Source organism: Podarcis filfolensis, assembly GCF_964270895.1.
Source record: "Podarcis filfolensis genome assembly, chromosome: 1".
NCBI lineage: Eukaryota > Metazoa > Chordata > Lepidosauria > Squamata > Lacertidae > Podarcis > Podarcis filfolensis.
The window spans coordinates 71268051-71285502 of NC_139604.1; the positions used below are offsets into that span (position 1 = coordinate 71268051).

General features: G+C 40.8%; 1 long non-coding RNA gene across 1 annotated transcript; it reads right to left on the reverse strand.

Annotated features, from left to right (window-relative positions):
- Positions 1–9723: 9723 nt before the first annotated feature.
- On the reverse strand, positions 9724–17011 carry LOC310764050. The gene is made up of 3 exons (XR_014548989.1): positions 16850–17011; positions 12509–12650; positions 9724–9955 (listed from the first exon to the last, which is right to left on the reverse strand). It is a non-coding gene; the product is annotated as an uncharacterized lncRNA (long non-coding RNA).
- Between the last annotated feature and the right edge of the window lie 441 nt (positions 17012–17452).

Sequence of the window (17452 nt, forward strand, 5' to 3'; positions counted from 1 at the left end):
GTTTATAAAACAATATATATTTGTGTAGTGTTTGTGTGGGATTCCTTCAACAGCTGCTGTTATACTAACACATTTTGAATTGAGCACAAGCAGGCTACATGGTGCCTTAAAATACTACAGGACAATCTTATGAGCACAAAAAGAAAGAAAAAATTCCTTGAAAGGACTTGTTCTACCAATTGACCCATTTCCTTTCTCAAAACACACCTTTGGGCTCCAGGCATGGCTAACATGCAAGCATAAACTTTTATGTAAAACAGTATCCACCAAACCCACATTCTAGAGAACAATCGGGTTACCATAGTGCAGGGATGGGGGAACCTGGGGCTTTAGTCATTTTCGTAATTCAAGTGGGTTGCAAGGAGGGGAAGGGGTCCCTCTTATCCCTTTGTCCCCGCATGCAACTGGTTTCAGTTCCTCCTACCACCAGCAAGTGATCCCAGGAGATTAAATCAGAGGGAATGTATCCTTTAACAGAAAAAAATGTCTCCCGGCCCTGTTGTTGTCAATGTGCTCAGATGAGAGCTGATAGGAGAGATGGTGCTGCGAGCAAAGCAATAATGCTCCCAATAAGCTACCTGAACCGGTGGTGGTGGTGGTGGTGAAGGTGATAGACAGAAGGCAACCTGTTCTTCCTTCCAACTGATTCCTTCACTTTTAGTAACTCAGATTCTATTTTCCAGGGACAGTCCTGGATTTACAGACGCCATCCTGGTTTCTGATTTGATCCCAGATTGTCCTTCTTTTCCTTAGGACGTCCCTATTTCCACCAGAGAAATGTTGGAGGGTATGCAGTGATGTGACTCCCCGAGCCAAGGAGATAAGTAGCATTACAACCTTTAGAAGACATCTGAAGGTAGCCCTATATAGCGAAGTTTTTTAATGTTTAATGTTTTATTATGTTTTTACATAGGTTGGGTGGGGTATACATAATAAAATTGTTGTCATTATTATGGACTGGGACGTCCCCATTTTCATCGGCAAAATGTTGGAGGGTATGGTAACTACTTGTTTGTACAATAGAACACTTATTTTCAGGCTCTACTTCCTTCCTGCTTCTTCTCCAAGTTCAGTCAAAAGCAGTATGAGCTAGCATGTGCTAGCGTTAACTTCTTGGCCACTTGTAAAACACATACTTAGAACGACTTTGTTTGACATGAGTAACAAGCCCTAAATTTTCTTTATCCCTTTATCCCTTCTTACCAGGCTACAGGTAACTCACAGCTTATTCAAGGGTTTGATTCTGGCGGTCCGTGTGTAAACCCAAAGCCGCATAAAGCCAGAAACCCCTGGAACCGCACGCCCTGTGACCATTCCTACTTATCTGGAGTGGGCCCTGTCCTCTGCCACACTTACCAGGCTCTGGGAAGGACATGTGATGGCTGTGGGTTACTCCCAGAACCCTCATATGCCCTTCTCACAGCCCAGGAGGCAAGGCAGAGGGCTTAAAAAGTTCTTCCTGCAGCAGGTTTTCCCCGCTCTCCATCCATCCATCCATCCATCCATCCATTCATTCATTTCCCCACTGCCCACATAAAGTTGTGACCATGTAAGTATTCTAAGTATAAGATGTGAATTACCCGCATTTCTTTCTGCACACCACTGCAAAATATTTACCAAACTCCAGCAGATGGAGATGAGGAAAAATGTCCCAACCGCCACATGCATCTGTGTCCACAGAGCATTGGAGTGTGGCCAGCTCTTAAAATATTGTTCCTCAAGAGAGTTCCATTCAATAAATGTTAATGACAGGGCTGCAGCAAATGTCCTACTCCCATCAGCATGGCATAATGGGAGCCCAACAGCACCTAGAAGGCACCATGCTGGTTGATCTCGCTGTGAAATAATTCTGTTCTTAAAATATTTATAGTTCAGGGTTGAGGAACCTCTGGCCCTCCAGATGTTAGACTGCAACACACACCACCATTTGCTAGTGTCCATTGTGGATGGGGCTGATGGGAGTCGGACTCCAACAACGTCTGGGAGGCCAAAGGTTTCCCAGTCCCATTCTAATTATTCCTTATTTTTCTGTACTGTTACAACATGCCTGCATTGACATAGTTCTGGCCAATCAACTGATCAATGCGCCTTTGGGCTATATATACAGTGAGGTCTGTGAGGTCTACAAAAGGTGTTCTTTTGTGGTCCTTTGGCTATTTGGATTTATTCAAGTGGGGATATTGTTTGTTTGTATTTTGTTCTTTACTTAGACCTATCAGTTGTCCAAACTGACAAAAATAAGTATTGCTGCAAATGTTTTATGTTCATTCTGCAAAGCCAACTAATCTATGTGAGAGAAAAAGTTTAATTCTTCCTGGGTATTATCGGCACATTCCTTTAATGCATTTCCCTTCAGCTACATCTCTAGCAGAGTCAATGGATTCGTTTAAGTACTCTCAAGGGCACAATTTATCCTGTACCTCTTTCATACCTTTTTCATACAGGTAATCTTGAACAAAACAAAACCCAGCTTGACTCGTCTGTAACAGGCTTCATTCACCCTGCCTTGTATTTAGCAAATATGCATTCATATGGGAGCAATTTAAATCCAATAAATGCAGAATCCAATAATGCCTATCCTAAAAAAATACTTTGTAAGACTTTAGGGTATTTTCATTTAATGAAACAGAACAAAGTGTTATGCAAAAATCTTAGAGATGACAAAGTATGAACATAAGAGCTTCTCTAAAACATTTTGTTGCGATGTTCCCTGAGGACTAGGGGCTATTAGAACCATCAGCTGGCAAGATTGATCCACCAGCAACAACCTTTGGATAAGGCATCTAGATAACATTCAAAGAATTTCATCATGCACCAATATTATTTTGCAATATCTAGGCTGCTTCCGCTTTGATATTATATGCCTTGAGTTATACCAATTCAATATTGTCATGCTCATTATATTCCAATAGATGTTTACTAAAAAATGTCAAAATTAGAATTTAAATCTAGACTATACATATGGTTGTGGGGGGGAAACCTCACTGGATTCTTTCTCCTGGTGCGATTTCATTACTGCATATTTACATAATGTTGTTTTGAAAACCAGCATAATGTCAGTTTGTTATTAGTTGAACCTCAACGATTTTCCTACTTAGAATCCAGATATCACCTAACTGGATACAGCAAACAGCATTAAATGATGTTGGACAAATCAATACTATATTGCATTTCTGTCTCTTAATAGCAAACATGTAAGAAAGGACTTCGCTACCTATTTGATTATTAAAGTTGGGCTGAGTCAATGCCAATCCACATGTCCAACTGGAGAGCTTCTTCTTTTTTAGTCATTCGAGATTAAATGCAGATGGAAAGACGTGGTTATCTGAAAGCTCTGCCACATGCTCAGACATTGCAAGCATCCCTGTAAAATGCTTTAAAAAAGATCTGTGGTATCAAGAGAATCTGGACCGATCATGGACTTTATTCAGATGATTACCGTCAAATGTTCTCATTTAATCGGGGTACACCCAAAGTGACCTTCAGGAGCTGAAAATGAATCCAATTATTCATTATTATGCAAACCTTAGGTCAACAGTATAAGTAGATGCACAGCCACAAATGTTTAGAAGGGGTGATCTGGAAACTGAATACATTTTCACATAAATTGTGCTGCTCAACTTGTACTGCGCAGCTTTTCTGAGGCCTTGAGAATCAAGTCCTTTCATTCTGAATGCTGGTGGAATCATATGCTATGTTGTTCAGCCTGTATATGTTCCACATATACAACCTTCTGAGGGCCTCACAACAATGCGTTAGAGATTAAAGTGGGCAAAACAATGGATGCTATTTTTATATAGGTAGAGCAAGATATGCAAAAGTCACAGTTTTCTAAGCACACACACACACCTCGATCCAGGCAAGCAGTAGGCAACATCACAGTTCAAGGATGTTTGGCTTTGAAGGAGGATTAGGCCAGTGGCGTAGCTACTGGGGTGGCATGCACACCCTGCACCCAGGGGCGGGGGCAGGGCTGTTAGAATTCCTGATCTATGATTGCAGTCATAGGATTCTTGTCTTTCACATGATGGTATATGTTTTGACTCCACAGAGTGGGAAGTGATCGAAACAGGATGTTTGTGTTACTGTGTTCCGTGAAGTGGGACTATTGTCCTTTGTTCTTTTTCACTTTGCTGTCTGATGCTAGAGAGAGAGGGAGCCATGTTGCAGTGCTCTGTGTGTGTTTATATGTAAATAAAGTAGATTAGCCAAAATGCAGAGTTGCTGAGGTCTGTTACGCAAGCTGCAAAGACTCTGCGGATCCCTAAATGTGCTGATGTCTGTTGGCATCGGTCACTGTGATGTTCGGGCAGAAGAAAGCTTATGAAGCTCCCAAATGATCAACCAGGAGGGAGGGAACATGCCGGTCGGGCATGTGTCTCTGCCAGGGTCCTACTCGTGTGTAGGCTGAGCTCCTGACAGGGGCAAGCCAGGGCAGGGTGCACCGCGCCTCTCGGCTGCCTCCCCCTCAGTTGAAGGGTGGCTGAGGGAAAGGTGGCGGACAGATGCAAGCCCCACGCTGCTGTTCCGGGTAGCACAGAGCCTGCAGGCGCCCAAGCCACCACATCATTCCCAAGAGAGACACGTGGCTTGGGCACACTGCAGACCCCGTGGTAAGTGCCACCCCCTGTGGTGTGGCGCCTAGTGCCTCCTGCCTCACCTAGCTACACCTCTGGATTAGGCAGTTTCATGGAGGAGAGGGTTGTTGAAGACTACTAGCCATGAGGGCTGTGCTCTGCCTCCAGAGTTGGAGGCAGCAATGCTACTGATCTCTGGAAATCACTTGAGGGGAGAGTGCTCCTGTGCTCGAATCCTGCCACAGGCATCCAGTTGTCCACGATGAGAATAGGATGATGGGGTCGAATGGCTATTGGCCTGATTCAGCAGGCTCTTCTTACGTTCTTAAGAAGACATTCCAGCCAAGCAAAAGTCCAGAACAGGGTTGGTGAAGAGTGTGACCTGAGGAGAAGGTGTGACCTGGAAAGAGTCCCAATGGCCAGACCCCTGGTCTCAGGGTCCCTCATCCTCTCCAAGGGATGTTCACTGCAATGCATATATTATTGAAATATGCATGCCAATTAGTTTCCATTAAGAAAGTTTGCACGTGAAAGTTCCAAAATATTTAATGCAATGTTTATCGGTGGGAATATATTTAATTGTGTAGTTAACATGATTACACTGAATCTGAATTACTCCCCCCCCCCCAAAAAAGACGCTAAAGTATTTGAAAGCATTTTCAATCATTTTTTGGATTAAAAAGATAAACTCCACACCTGTGCATTTGATGTAATTACAATGTATCAAAATAACTATCTTCCCATTCTGCATATTTTAGTCATCTTTCCTTAAAATAGATATATTTGATGTGCCTTCAATCTTTTTAATGAACTCAGTGTGATAGTACATTTGAAAATGGGTTCTTTAGCTTGGAAAAGTACATTTTTGTCTGGGCCAGAAGATAAAATGCATGTGTACATTTGTTTCCAGCAAGCACCATTATCAAAACAAATTATTTTAGCCAATTACTGAAATTTGTTTACCTTAGGGTGCATTCTAGAAATTTAAAATCCCCTAAAATAGCTATGCAAAAAAAAATTGATAATACAAAATCCATGCTTGACACATCACTTGCCTCCACTTTACATCCAATCTTCAGTATATTACAGCATCCATTGGTGGTCATGATGTAGGATTAATATCAACTGCCCTGCTGCCATAGAATGGCCCAACCTGAGAACCTCTTCTAGCAGAGAAAGGGACTTCCTCATCAAAAGAGGTCAGCTCCCCATGGCTATTGCTATTGAATGATGGTGTAGAACTGTGATGTAAAGGAGTGTCTGGTCATAAGCCTTTTTCTTTGGAATAGAGAAGCAGAAGAGGCCTTTGCTAACATGAATAAATGCTGGGGGGTTTTATTTTTTAATGGATAGAGAAAGGGTCCGTGTTGGAATGGAGTGAGGGTGTTGGCATGAGCTTACTGCAAGGCATCAGACAAATAGGTACAAGAGCTAGGGTGAACTGTGATGACCATATAAGTCAACTATGTGCATTAACCACTTGATAGACCAGTCAGCTGGATTTACAGCTGACCATTCATTAGATAATAACTTACCACAGAACCAAATTACCTTCTGTTCAGCCATTTCGTGTTAGGATCGTGTTGCTGCCTGAAACATCCAGCCAAATATTATGGGGGATTTTCCTGTACATCGGGAGTATATATGTAGTGGAATAGGTGGTAACATGACTTTCTGTATCCACACTCAAACTAGTCAAAAGACTCTTATCACACTTCTACACCTAGTCAGAAATCCAGTGAACTAGGTTTGATTAAAGTCATCCGTCAAACCTCAGATGTTCAATATCTGATATTTTAGTATTGGTCATTGTAGATATAGTATTTATAACAGGTTGTAGTCCATTGTAAATACTATGTCTTCAGCGAGTAGATCCACTGAAATAAATAGTTTCTGTTGCCGCACCGGAAGTCCCCATTTTATTTTGTTGCTGTTGCTGTTGTGCCCAGCAAAGTGAAGAACAAGTAAGAAATCTAAATTAACAACAACAAAAACTTTTAAACCATTCCTACCTCCCCTAAGGGCAATAAACTAAACTAAATACACGCTTTAAACTATCCATTGTGGTTGAGTGGTGGTGCATCACATTCCCAAAGACTTTTAAGGAGATTTTGTCTTAATTATTCTGCTCAGGGATGCTTTGTTATGGCCACAGTGGAGCTAATTTGCCTAATATATTATCAGCACAACTCAGTCACCCCTTCCTTGGCTTTTGACTTGTGCCTAGTGTGTCATGGAAAGCTCTGGTGTGAAGTTTCTGGATTGCTTCATTAAACGTCCTAACACCTACAGCTTTACTTGCTTAAAAAATGCTATCTGCACATTGATGGTACTTGACAAGGCAGACACTGGGACTACCGGCTGAGCCCTAATGATCAGAATCATTTAAAAAGCATCAATAAAGCACAGGCTTCAGTAGCAGTTCCTCTATGACACAACTAGAGTGAGCGCACAGCAAGGGAGCCAGCATCATGCGCGCCAGACTCACCCGGGGTCACCTTAATGCTCTTGTGTTCCTCATTCTTATGCATGCAACAAAGTTCCTTCGGCTCAAGTGCTCTCCTTAGCATTATAAATCTGTGGCAGAAACATCTGAGATTCACAGCTGGGTGTCAAGGGTGATCCATCTATTCTGATCTCTAAAAGTTCTCTGCAGGCCATCCATCAAACATGCAAACGGCCCTCTTGCCTTGAAAATGTAACGTCCTCCGTTTCACCAAAAAGCTACCAACAAAGAAGATGAGCCTGTTATGCAAATACGATGGAGAGCCATATTAGACCCATAGAACATTTAGTGTTTGACAAACCCTTCCCCTGTTTTGATTTGGATTTGGGCTCAGCAAACAGAACGTTGTTGCTTTAAAAACTGGGAAATAGCTTGGTTAATTCCAACTCTAGGAACAGAGGTGGAGGTTGCCTTACCCTGAATCAAAGCATTATTCTATGTAGCTCAGTACTGTCCAAAGGAGGAATGGGGAATTGATAGATTAGAACTCCCATCGCCCCTCTTCAGTAGTCATGCTGGGTGAGGATTACAGGTGTTGTAGGTCAGCAACATCTGGAAGGTGACAGGCATTGGGAGCTTATCCTGGCTCTGACACTTCTTGGCTCCATCCAGATTCCTGACCACCTTGTATTAGCTACAGAGATGGACCTTAGTCTGATCCAGCAAGACATTTGTTGTTGTTACTTGTTTTTTTCCTAGCTACTACCAGTTGTTACTCTTCTTCATGATCCTCTATTCCTTCTCACATCAAAGCTTTATCTCTTTACATCCTCTCTTTCTTCACGAGTCTGTTCTCCAAGTACCATCTCATAAGTAGCTCAAACAGTACCATCAATATACAAGAGGGAGGCACCTGCAACCTTGCAGGAGCCCAAAACATCTTGGGGGAGGAATCCTACTGACAGGAACCAAGTGCAGCCCAATGAGGACTGAATATGTTCAGCTGACATGGAATGGTGACTGGCTGGCTGATCAGGGGCAGGGGGACCAGGAAGGAAGGGAATTGAATATCCCTTCACACTGCAACAGTCTGTTGGAGTTCCTCCTTCTCCTGAAGTTGATTTGTAACCAGAATTTCTGTTCAAACACAGTAATTTTTAGAACTTGCTTGCTTTGTGTTCCAAGGTAACTCAATTTCCAAGGTGCAGTTTTCATAAAAGGTGTCCCTATCATTTGAGAATTTTGCTGAAGACCTTGATCTAAATATTGTATTTGTTTTTGTTTAATTGTTCTTCTGTCATTTTAATACTGAAAAGAGACTAATCAAGTTGTATGAGGCAAAGCAGAGGATAAATGTTTTTCTCCCCCCCCTTTTTTTGTAAGAGTTAAAATTCCCTTCCTCTGCAAAGGAAAACTCCTGCAAAAAAGAGATTGTGAACAAAAGGAGCAGCAACCTTGATTGACCCAAAAACCTCCACCAAACCTATAAGTGTTTTAGGTGATATCAGATCCAGAGGGCTGACATTTCAGAAACCAATTGGTTCATTATAAGTGTATTCATGTAAATGTTTACAATTTCATTGCAGACTCTCAAGATAAGAACTTTTTTAAAAAACACAATGGCAATGTTATCATAAGAGGAGACTTTGTGGAAGTCTCAGATCCAGTCACACACATACCAACTCACAAATTTTCCACTACAGGTGGGTAAAACCATTTCAGCAGAGGCTGAAATGGCCCTGTTTATGGCATCTTGTTTATTTGACTGAATGAGATCAACCTATTTTATGTTTACAAAACAATGTGCTAAGTTGGCTAGGGCTAGTCAGTGACCTTCATGGCTGAGCTATGATGTGGATCCAAATCATCCTAGTTCAACACACCATCCACTTGGGCAATGCTCTCCTCAGGAAAGCTCGCTTGGTGCCTTCATTACATAGCTTTAGGCACCAGGCGAAAATGTTTCTCTTCAGCCAGTTGTTTGGCTGATTAGCATTCTATGGATTTTTAAATGTTTGTTAGAAGGAGGGTTATTGGTTTGTTTTTGTTTCTTTGTTTTCATTTTATTATATATTTTGTATTTTCATTTTGCATTTTTCTGTTGTGAACCACCCTGAGATCTTTGAAGGACAGTGTATGAAGTATTTTTATTATTATTATTATTATTATTATTATTATTATTATTAATCCATCATTTTTTTCTCATTCAACTGGATTATTTTTTAATGCAACAGCTAGTCTACTTCAGTGAGTCAAGGCAGATGCTGCAGCTACATCTCATCATGCACCAGTGGAATTTCAACTAAGATGAGGTGAAGTGCCACCCCACCTTCCATATACCCAGCCAGGTGTGGGGAACCCATGACTCTTCTGATATTGCTGAACTACATCTGCCATCTTCCCTGGCGAATGGCCATGCTATCTGGGGCTGTTGGGAGTTGTGGTTCAGCAGCATCTGGAGAGCCAAAGATTGCCCACACCTGTACATGGCAAACAACTTAAAGAACAAATGAAATGAGACTTGGATGGATATTTTCAGCTAAGGTCCCCATTTTCCCTGCCCAAGCCATCCCGTAGAAGTAGGCAACATGTTTGCAGGTGGGCATATGAGTGCTTCCACCACCACATTCATAAATACTTGAAAGCCACCAGAGAAATAGCAACAACTGAGCTGGAAACCAACATTTAAGATAACCTGTAGCAATTTGCCTTGACCTTTACTTCTTAGCTTTATAATTTGTCTCGGCTGAAATTTGAGTTGACTGAGGGTAGGTGGGGAAAGAAATGCAGTTAGGACAAAATTCACACTGTAGTGTGCTAAGTAATTTCACTGGGAAACAGGAGGGCACTCCAGAGAAATCGTAGCTTGTAGATTGTAGCAGGACCCAAATTTCACTACTAAGTGTTGGTAGCAGGAAAATATATCAGGCACCTAAAAAAAGAAAAACAGCTGAAAAGTGTTAGTTGGGTTTCTACACAAAGGAATTGGACCAACCAGATTAGAATGCTGTACTGTTTCTTCATGGTTCTGCAGAAGGTTTTATTACAAATGCCCTTGTAGGTAAATAGGACAGGAAATGTTGTCAAGAACAGTTGTTCTTGACAGGTGTCACCAGCAGATGTATCTAAATTTGGCTTAATTCCGTTTTTTTTTAATGGTGATGAGCGGCCATGCTTAGATGCATTTTAGAATCATTATTAAGGCTTGTATTCAACACAGCGCTCATGAGAAAATTCTACTAGCGCAAGGATTTCTCCTTGTCTAATGGAAGGTTCTCCAACTTTCTGTTCCCCAGTGTGTTCTGGGTTTTCCCCAACACTCCAGAGAAGATTTGGGGATGGTGCGGTGTGTGTATGTATGTGTGAGGAAAGTGGGAGAAATTCCCTTGTACTAGCTCTCTTGTGTGGTGGAACCAATGTTCCCAATGCCAGGAACACACACACTAGATCCCCACCTTAGAACTGGACAGAGAGCCTGGAGAGAGAGAAAGAGAGAGAGAGAGAATTCCTATAGGTCACAGCAATTCCCCCTCCCCATCCCTCGATTCTGCCCTGGTGTTGCATCAAGTACCCAGGTAAGCACAGCTAGGTGAAACCAACTTCACCCTGCTCACCCACCCAGGTCTCAGTGGTACAGACCAGATCAGCCTTCTCATTCATAATCAGATCATGGATGGGGGAATTATTGCTCCTAGCCCAGGAGGAGGTTTTTACAAGCAGCCCTAGTGAAGAAACTGTGAAATAGATACTGGATGCCGAAGTCAGTGAGCTTATTTTTTTTAAAAATAATCTTTCCTAAGCTCTTTATTTTATCTAGGCTCTGTGAGGCAACTCACCTAGGTCCTTTCATTCCGTTTGCAGCTGAAGAGAGAGCTCACAAATAAAGCACAAAGATAATTATATGCCAAGTACCTCCAGGACTTACCCTTTGCCCTCCCTGTTGTGAGGCAGGCATTGCAGAGCTCCTAGCATATGCAATGGTTTACAATAATCACCATCCTTTGAGGATTTTGCAGACCATCATTAAATTTTGAGATACACTGAAGTGGGCATTTGTATCATGATATGTATAACACACGCACTTGCACATAGACCTTACCTAAAATAGTCTCATAAACCCTTGCATTAGGACCCTTTCCACAGCCTCTCAGATACATGCCATTGGCACAAGGCCCAGACTCTCTATTTATTTTCTCATAAATTGGCCTGGTCATTAATGAGAACTCATATTTTCATGTATACCCTACACAGCATCTTGGCAATATTTAAAAATGAATGCAGCAGTGCAACTCAGACTAATGGTGGCACTGTTTTTTCATACCTGCACTATATTATATCAGTATATTAATTTAATTTTGCATCCCCTCAGCCTTTCGCAGGAATCTCAGAAGAGCGGTCAGTCTTACGGAAAATTAGATTCATCAGTTTGGAGTGACTATGCGATGATAATGACATGCTATTTTGACATGCCTTATAAAGAGAATTATTCTGAGTGTCTTAAAAAATGTTAACCTTATCAAACAAATATAAACCATTTCCCTGTTTTCTTGTATCATGCTATGAAATACTGATAAAACGCTTATCCTACTATGGCATGTCAAGCAAAAACATATTTAGTTGCTGTGATGTTCACTAAGCACATTTTAGAGAGTACAATTTAAAAACCATAGCTTATTTGTATTTGTTTCACCATTGGCTAAATTTGGACCAAATCAGATGTGCTAATAATTAGAATGCAGAAACCCTAGTGTGGAAACTGAAATTGAACCATCTATAAAGGTGGAATAGAATCATTGAACTGTAGAAGTGGAAGGAACCACAAGGATCATCTACTAGTCAGTACAGGAATCTTTCACCCAATGTGAGGCTTGAACCCAGAATCCTCAGATTAAGTGACTCAGGCTCTACTGACTGAGCTAAACTCTCAACGCTTACTTCTAAACTCTGGAAGTAAGTCCCATTGAACTCAATACATCTTACTTTTAACAGACATGCATTACATTCTGCGGTTAAGGGTTCATTACAAGGTGTCAGAAGGGGTGATTGTTGGACTACACTGGCAAGCCACACCTGTAGAGGAAGAAGCAAACTGAAAGTGTGTAGAGTACAAAAATTATTTACTCCAGGATAGGGATGGGGAAATCTGTCAATTTCAGTTTCTGTCAGTTTCTCAATTTTCACGTATATGCATTTATCACGTATATGCATTTTTGTACACACTACTTAGTTGTGGAAGTGGTTGAAAAATTCAGAGAAGTGAAAATTTCGAAGGATGCCTTTTTCAGTCCGTGTATTATTTCGGAAACTGCAAACTAGGTAGCTTTGCCTTTAATTTGAATGGTGCAGCTTTGTCATGCTGTCCATTGCTGCTTGCAAGAGGAAAGTTTGCCTTCTAACATCAGGTAAATATCAGGTTTTATATAGTTAACCTTGACTTCTGTAATTGCCAATTATTTCCTGGGAGGGCTACTCCTTTAACACCTACCTGACAGAAATTTAACAAGGCTTTTCATATCATTTTCATGCTGAAATGAACTTCATCTTCTCAGTTTCTTCCTGCCTATCATTAAAGGCACAGGCGTCATGTTAGCAAGGGGAAGCCCAACTCAGCTCTGAAAGGCGTCATGCTAGGAAGAGAGTAAAACATGCGAAACATTTATAACCCTACATAAGGATTAACAACAACAACAATCTTTCTGCCATTTAATCAAGTATCAAAGATGAACAATTTGTTCAGCACTGTGGACCATATCAGAAACATATCATGAGCCAGAAAACTGCAACAAAGCAGGGGTATTGTTTGTTTGTTTGTATGTTTGTTTGTTAGTTAAACATTTATATACTGCTGTATCATAAAAATATACCACAGCAATTTACAACAATAAAACCAGACAACATTAGTTGCCTACATCTGATGTGGTTTACCTGTCTTTTTCAAGAACATTAGGGATCCTGAATATATATTACGATGGTTTTTATATTTTCTAAGATTGGTGGATTTATTTGAATTATGCCCTTGGGTCCCAATGTTGTAGATTTTGTATCTACAACATAGTAGATTATAGTAGAAAAGACTGCTGAAGTGGTTAAACCACTATCTGTTAAGTTAATGGCCCTCGCCAGGCCTACAAACACCCTCCATTTATGTGTCTAAAGAGCTGGCAAAGAACAGGTGTGTTGCCATAGTGACAAGTGCCCTGGAAGCAACCCCATATATCCTAAAAACACTACATTCTCCACTGAACTTCACTCTAAGGAAACTGAACCCTGGGTAAATTCAGGAACCCCTGAAGTCTCTCATCATTCCAAGTGTGTGCAACAATAGTCATTATTCAGAAACATTACTCTTTGCAAACTTTAATCTTAATCAATATGTGTGCAATCATATCTTCAACGATAGCTTTGCAAACATGTGGACTAGAAGCAACACCTTTTTATTTGAAAGCTCTAATTCTTGGCATGGGAAAATGGGCATTGGGAGCCACAACATGTAGCTTTTGTTGGGCATTCCAAAAAAATAAATGTGTAGGCTTAATGTTTGGGCATGGGGATATGCATGCAAGCCCTGCCCCCAACGTACAGACACACATGTTCCAGAGCCTCTATGAAGGCCTGAAGAATTACTCTAACCAGCTGAATATGGTAACAATCTTCCCTCAGTTCGGAAACTCTGCAAGAGGGGAAGGGCCATATCTCAGTGGTAGAGCATCTGTTTTGCTTGCAGAAGGTCAAAAGTTGAATCCTCAGCATCTCCTGGTGTAGGGCTGTCAAGGTATAGACTCCTGCCTGAAACTCTGGAGAGCTTCTGCCAGTCAGTGTAGACAATACTAAGCAAGATGGACCAATGGTCTAAGGCAGCTTCCTTTGTTGCTTTTTTCCCTAATCAGAGCTCCTGTTTGAAATGAGGATTCTAATCCCATCCATCTGAACATGGTTAGACTTTCCCAACACCCTGAAGAAGAGCAGGTAGGGTGGAAGACACTGAGATGTCCCTCATTGACACACGCCAGACCCGCTCCCTCAGTTTAAGCCCTCACACATACTGTTAAATGCATGAGGAGAGATTATGCATTATCATTAGAAAAAATAAGCTCTAGCTAGTTGAATATAGTAAGCCCATAAACTGGTGAGAATTTCACTCAAATTAATGAATGGAATCTGAGCTGACAGATATTTGAAAACCGGAATTTGCCTTAGCCGTAATCTTTCCTGAACCCAACATTGTGCATGAATTGTAAACTTTGTAATGCCTTTCAGAAGAAAAGGTAGAAAAAATGACCGGGCAGTAATATATGTAGAAAAAGTTCCTCTTTGCAAAACAGAACCTGACTTTTCTTCACTGGAGGCTATGTTTCCAAATCTATCATGGATGCCCAAATGAGAATAACACAGAAAATAAATAACAATAATATTGTGTGTGCAGCTTCTGAATTTGTCAAAACCAGTCTAGTCTTGAACACAACTATAGGTAAACCTTCCCTTTATGTTCTGGTTCAATTTTCATATGTCTTCCAAAAATAGGGTTAGATTAAAAATGCATTGAGATTCATTTTTTGCAATAATGACTGTGGGAAATGTAAATAAAATGTAGAAGGAAATAATTCTGAAAATCATAAGTTGGTATACAATTGTGGAGAAAAACACTATATATGTTAATGTTTATTCCTATCTATGTGAGCTGTATCCTGAGGAAATGTTCAGATAGTATCACTGATGCCTGCATTTTTGCCTGTTTCCTATAGCAAAGGTTACAGATCAAGCTGGAAATGCAACAATACCTAGAGAGTATGATGTTTGGTTTCACAATTCCTAATCAACAAACAAATTCATCTGCCAATTTACAGATTCCTCCAAGCTTACCAAGCACAAAGAGTGTCCCATTTGAAATCAAATGCCTGCTTCAAGTTCTGACAAGAATATATATGAAGTCTATCAATAGCTTCAGTTACAGAAGGGCCATAGCTCAACAGTAGAACTTCCACTTTGCATCCAGGAGGTTCCAGGTTCAAACCCCAACATCTCTAGGTAGGTCTGGGAATTCCCCCTGCCTGAACCCCGGTTGAGCTGCTGCCAGATAGTGTTGACAATACTAAACTAGATGAACCAATGGCCAAACCTAGGATAAAGCAGCTTCCTATGTTCCCATGCTTTGTACAATATAAACAAATTGATGGCCCACCCTTCTTTGCGAGAATCAAAAGTGGAGAAAATGAGTTGCACTCATCTGGTTAGCCATTGAGGGAAGAGGATAGTGGACCAGATGGGCCTTTGGTCTGATCAAGTAGAACTCTTCTTATGTCTTCAAGAAGTGGTCAGAGTATTAATGATTATAAAAATTGGATATATTAGTAGATGATGATCTATAAAAATAATAGCTGGTGGGGCTTATCTTCCTCAGATTTTCATTTTTAGGGGGCAAGTAAGCTATTGTGAGCCTGTCATAATAAATCTGACTTCCTGCGGTGGATAGGTGCAGAAGGGAAAGGTCTATAACTGGAAGAATGTCCCAGTCCAGACATGGTGATGTTCCCAAAGCAGAAGCATTGGTCCATTTTCTCCTTTATGATTCCACATCCCTTAAATTGTTGCTGAACCAAGGGCTGCAGGAAAATATAGCACATGAATGTAGCTTTCGGTCTTCCATTTATTTCTGACATATTTCTAATTATGTCTAACAACTCCAGAAAGTTGTCACCCATTCACACCTTCGCCTTTATGATTTCTTTCCTGACAAGCCTGAACTATTCAGTTACCAATCTCTTTACTGATTGTCCTTTATTTCCACAGCCTGTGTGATTTCACTTTTGATTTTCAGATGGGTAGATAGTTACTCACTAACATATGAAAGAAGATGCTGTTGGGATATTCTATCATGGCAATAAAGGGGATAGCTTGGAACAGAGAAGTGATGGGAAGACTAAGGTTCCGCTCAACTCCACCTAAATCTTTTTTGCCTTTGGGATTTCATTACATAGAAATACCATCCATGCTTGGTAGTTAGGAAAGGAACCCAAGTCTCCCTATTCACTGCTGTCTCTTGAATGGGTATAGGTATTGATTAGTAACATTAATGAAATGAAGATTCTGCTCCTTATAAATTGTTAAGGATTAATTGGCTATTTATTGGTTTGGTTTATAAAATCTGTTTCTGCCTTACATCAGAGGCAAACTTATATAACCATGAGGTAGGTGATTCTCAGGCAATTTTAGTATCTTAGGATGAAAACCAGTTGCCTTGCAAGAGAGAAATGCTCTGTACATAGTTGTCATTTGTAATTTTTGTTCTAGTCTTTTGTCTGACAACTTGGAAGATTACAGTTTTTTCTTTCTCTTCTAAGACTACAACCTCCAGCAGCATGTCTAGTTCTTTTAAATATACACAGTCACAGAGGATAGGGGGAAAATAGGAGATGGGTGAACTATGAAATTTTATACACCTAAACAGATGTCTGTAGGAAACCTGCCAACAGGACCCAGACATAAGAGGACTCTTTGCTCCTGCAGTTTCCAGCAGCTGGTATTCAGAAATATTACTGCTTCCAACCATGGAGGCAGAGCACAGCCACAATGTGCTCAGAGCACAGCCACGGACGGCCTTTTCCTCCATGTATTTGCCTAGACCTCCTGCAAAGCCATCACTGCCTCCTGTGCATTGTGTGAAGAAGTACTGACTTTTACGTGTCCCATCTCTTCCAATATTCAGCTTCATTGGATGTCTACAAGCGATGTCTACAAGTTCGAGTGAGAGAGGGAGGAAAACATTTCTCTGTCCACTTTCTCCATTCCATGTATAATTTAAAAAACTTCTGTCATGTCACCTCCTCACCTTTTTCCTCTATAAAAAATCCCAGATACTGCAACCTTTCCTCATAGGAGTTTTCCCACCTCCTTGATCATTTTGGTTGCCCTTTCCTGAATCTTTTCAAACTCTACAATACCCTTTTTGAGGTGAGGGGACCGGAGATGTACACGGTATTCCAAATGTGGTCTTGCCATCGATTTCTATAATGCCATTGTGATGTCAGCAGTTGCAATTCCTTCCCTCATAATCCCTTAGCATGGAATTTGCCTTTTTCAAAGCTGCTGAGCACTGGGTTGCCATCTGCATACATCTGTCTATTGTCTCATTTCTGGTCAGCTACCACCATTTCAAGGCCCCATTAGCACATATGCAAAAATAACATTTTATTTTGCACCCACATGTATCACTTTAAAGTGGTTTACATTGAATTGTATTTGCCATTCTACCACCCATTCTCTCTGGAGTTATTCTCAATCTCTTTTGTAAGATAAATATATAATAATAACCAATCTTTAGAAAACTAATCAAGTTTCAAAATATGGATGTGCTTGTGCTATTGTTTCTTTTGTTCAGTATCCTGGATCATGGCCAATTAGACTTAATGTAATAAACCCTATTGTGTTACAT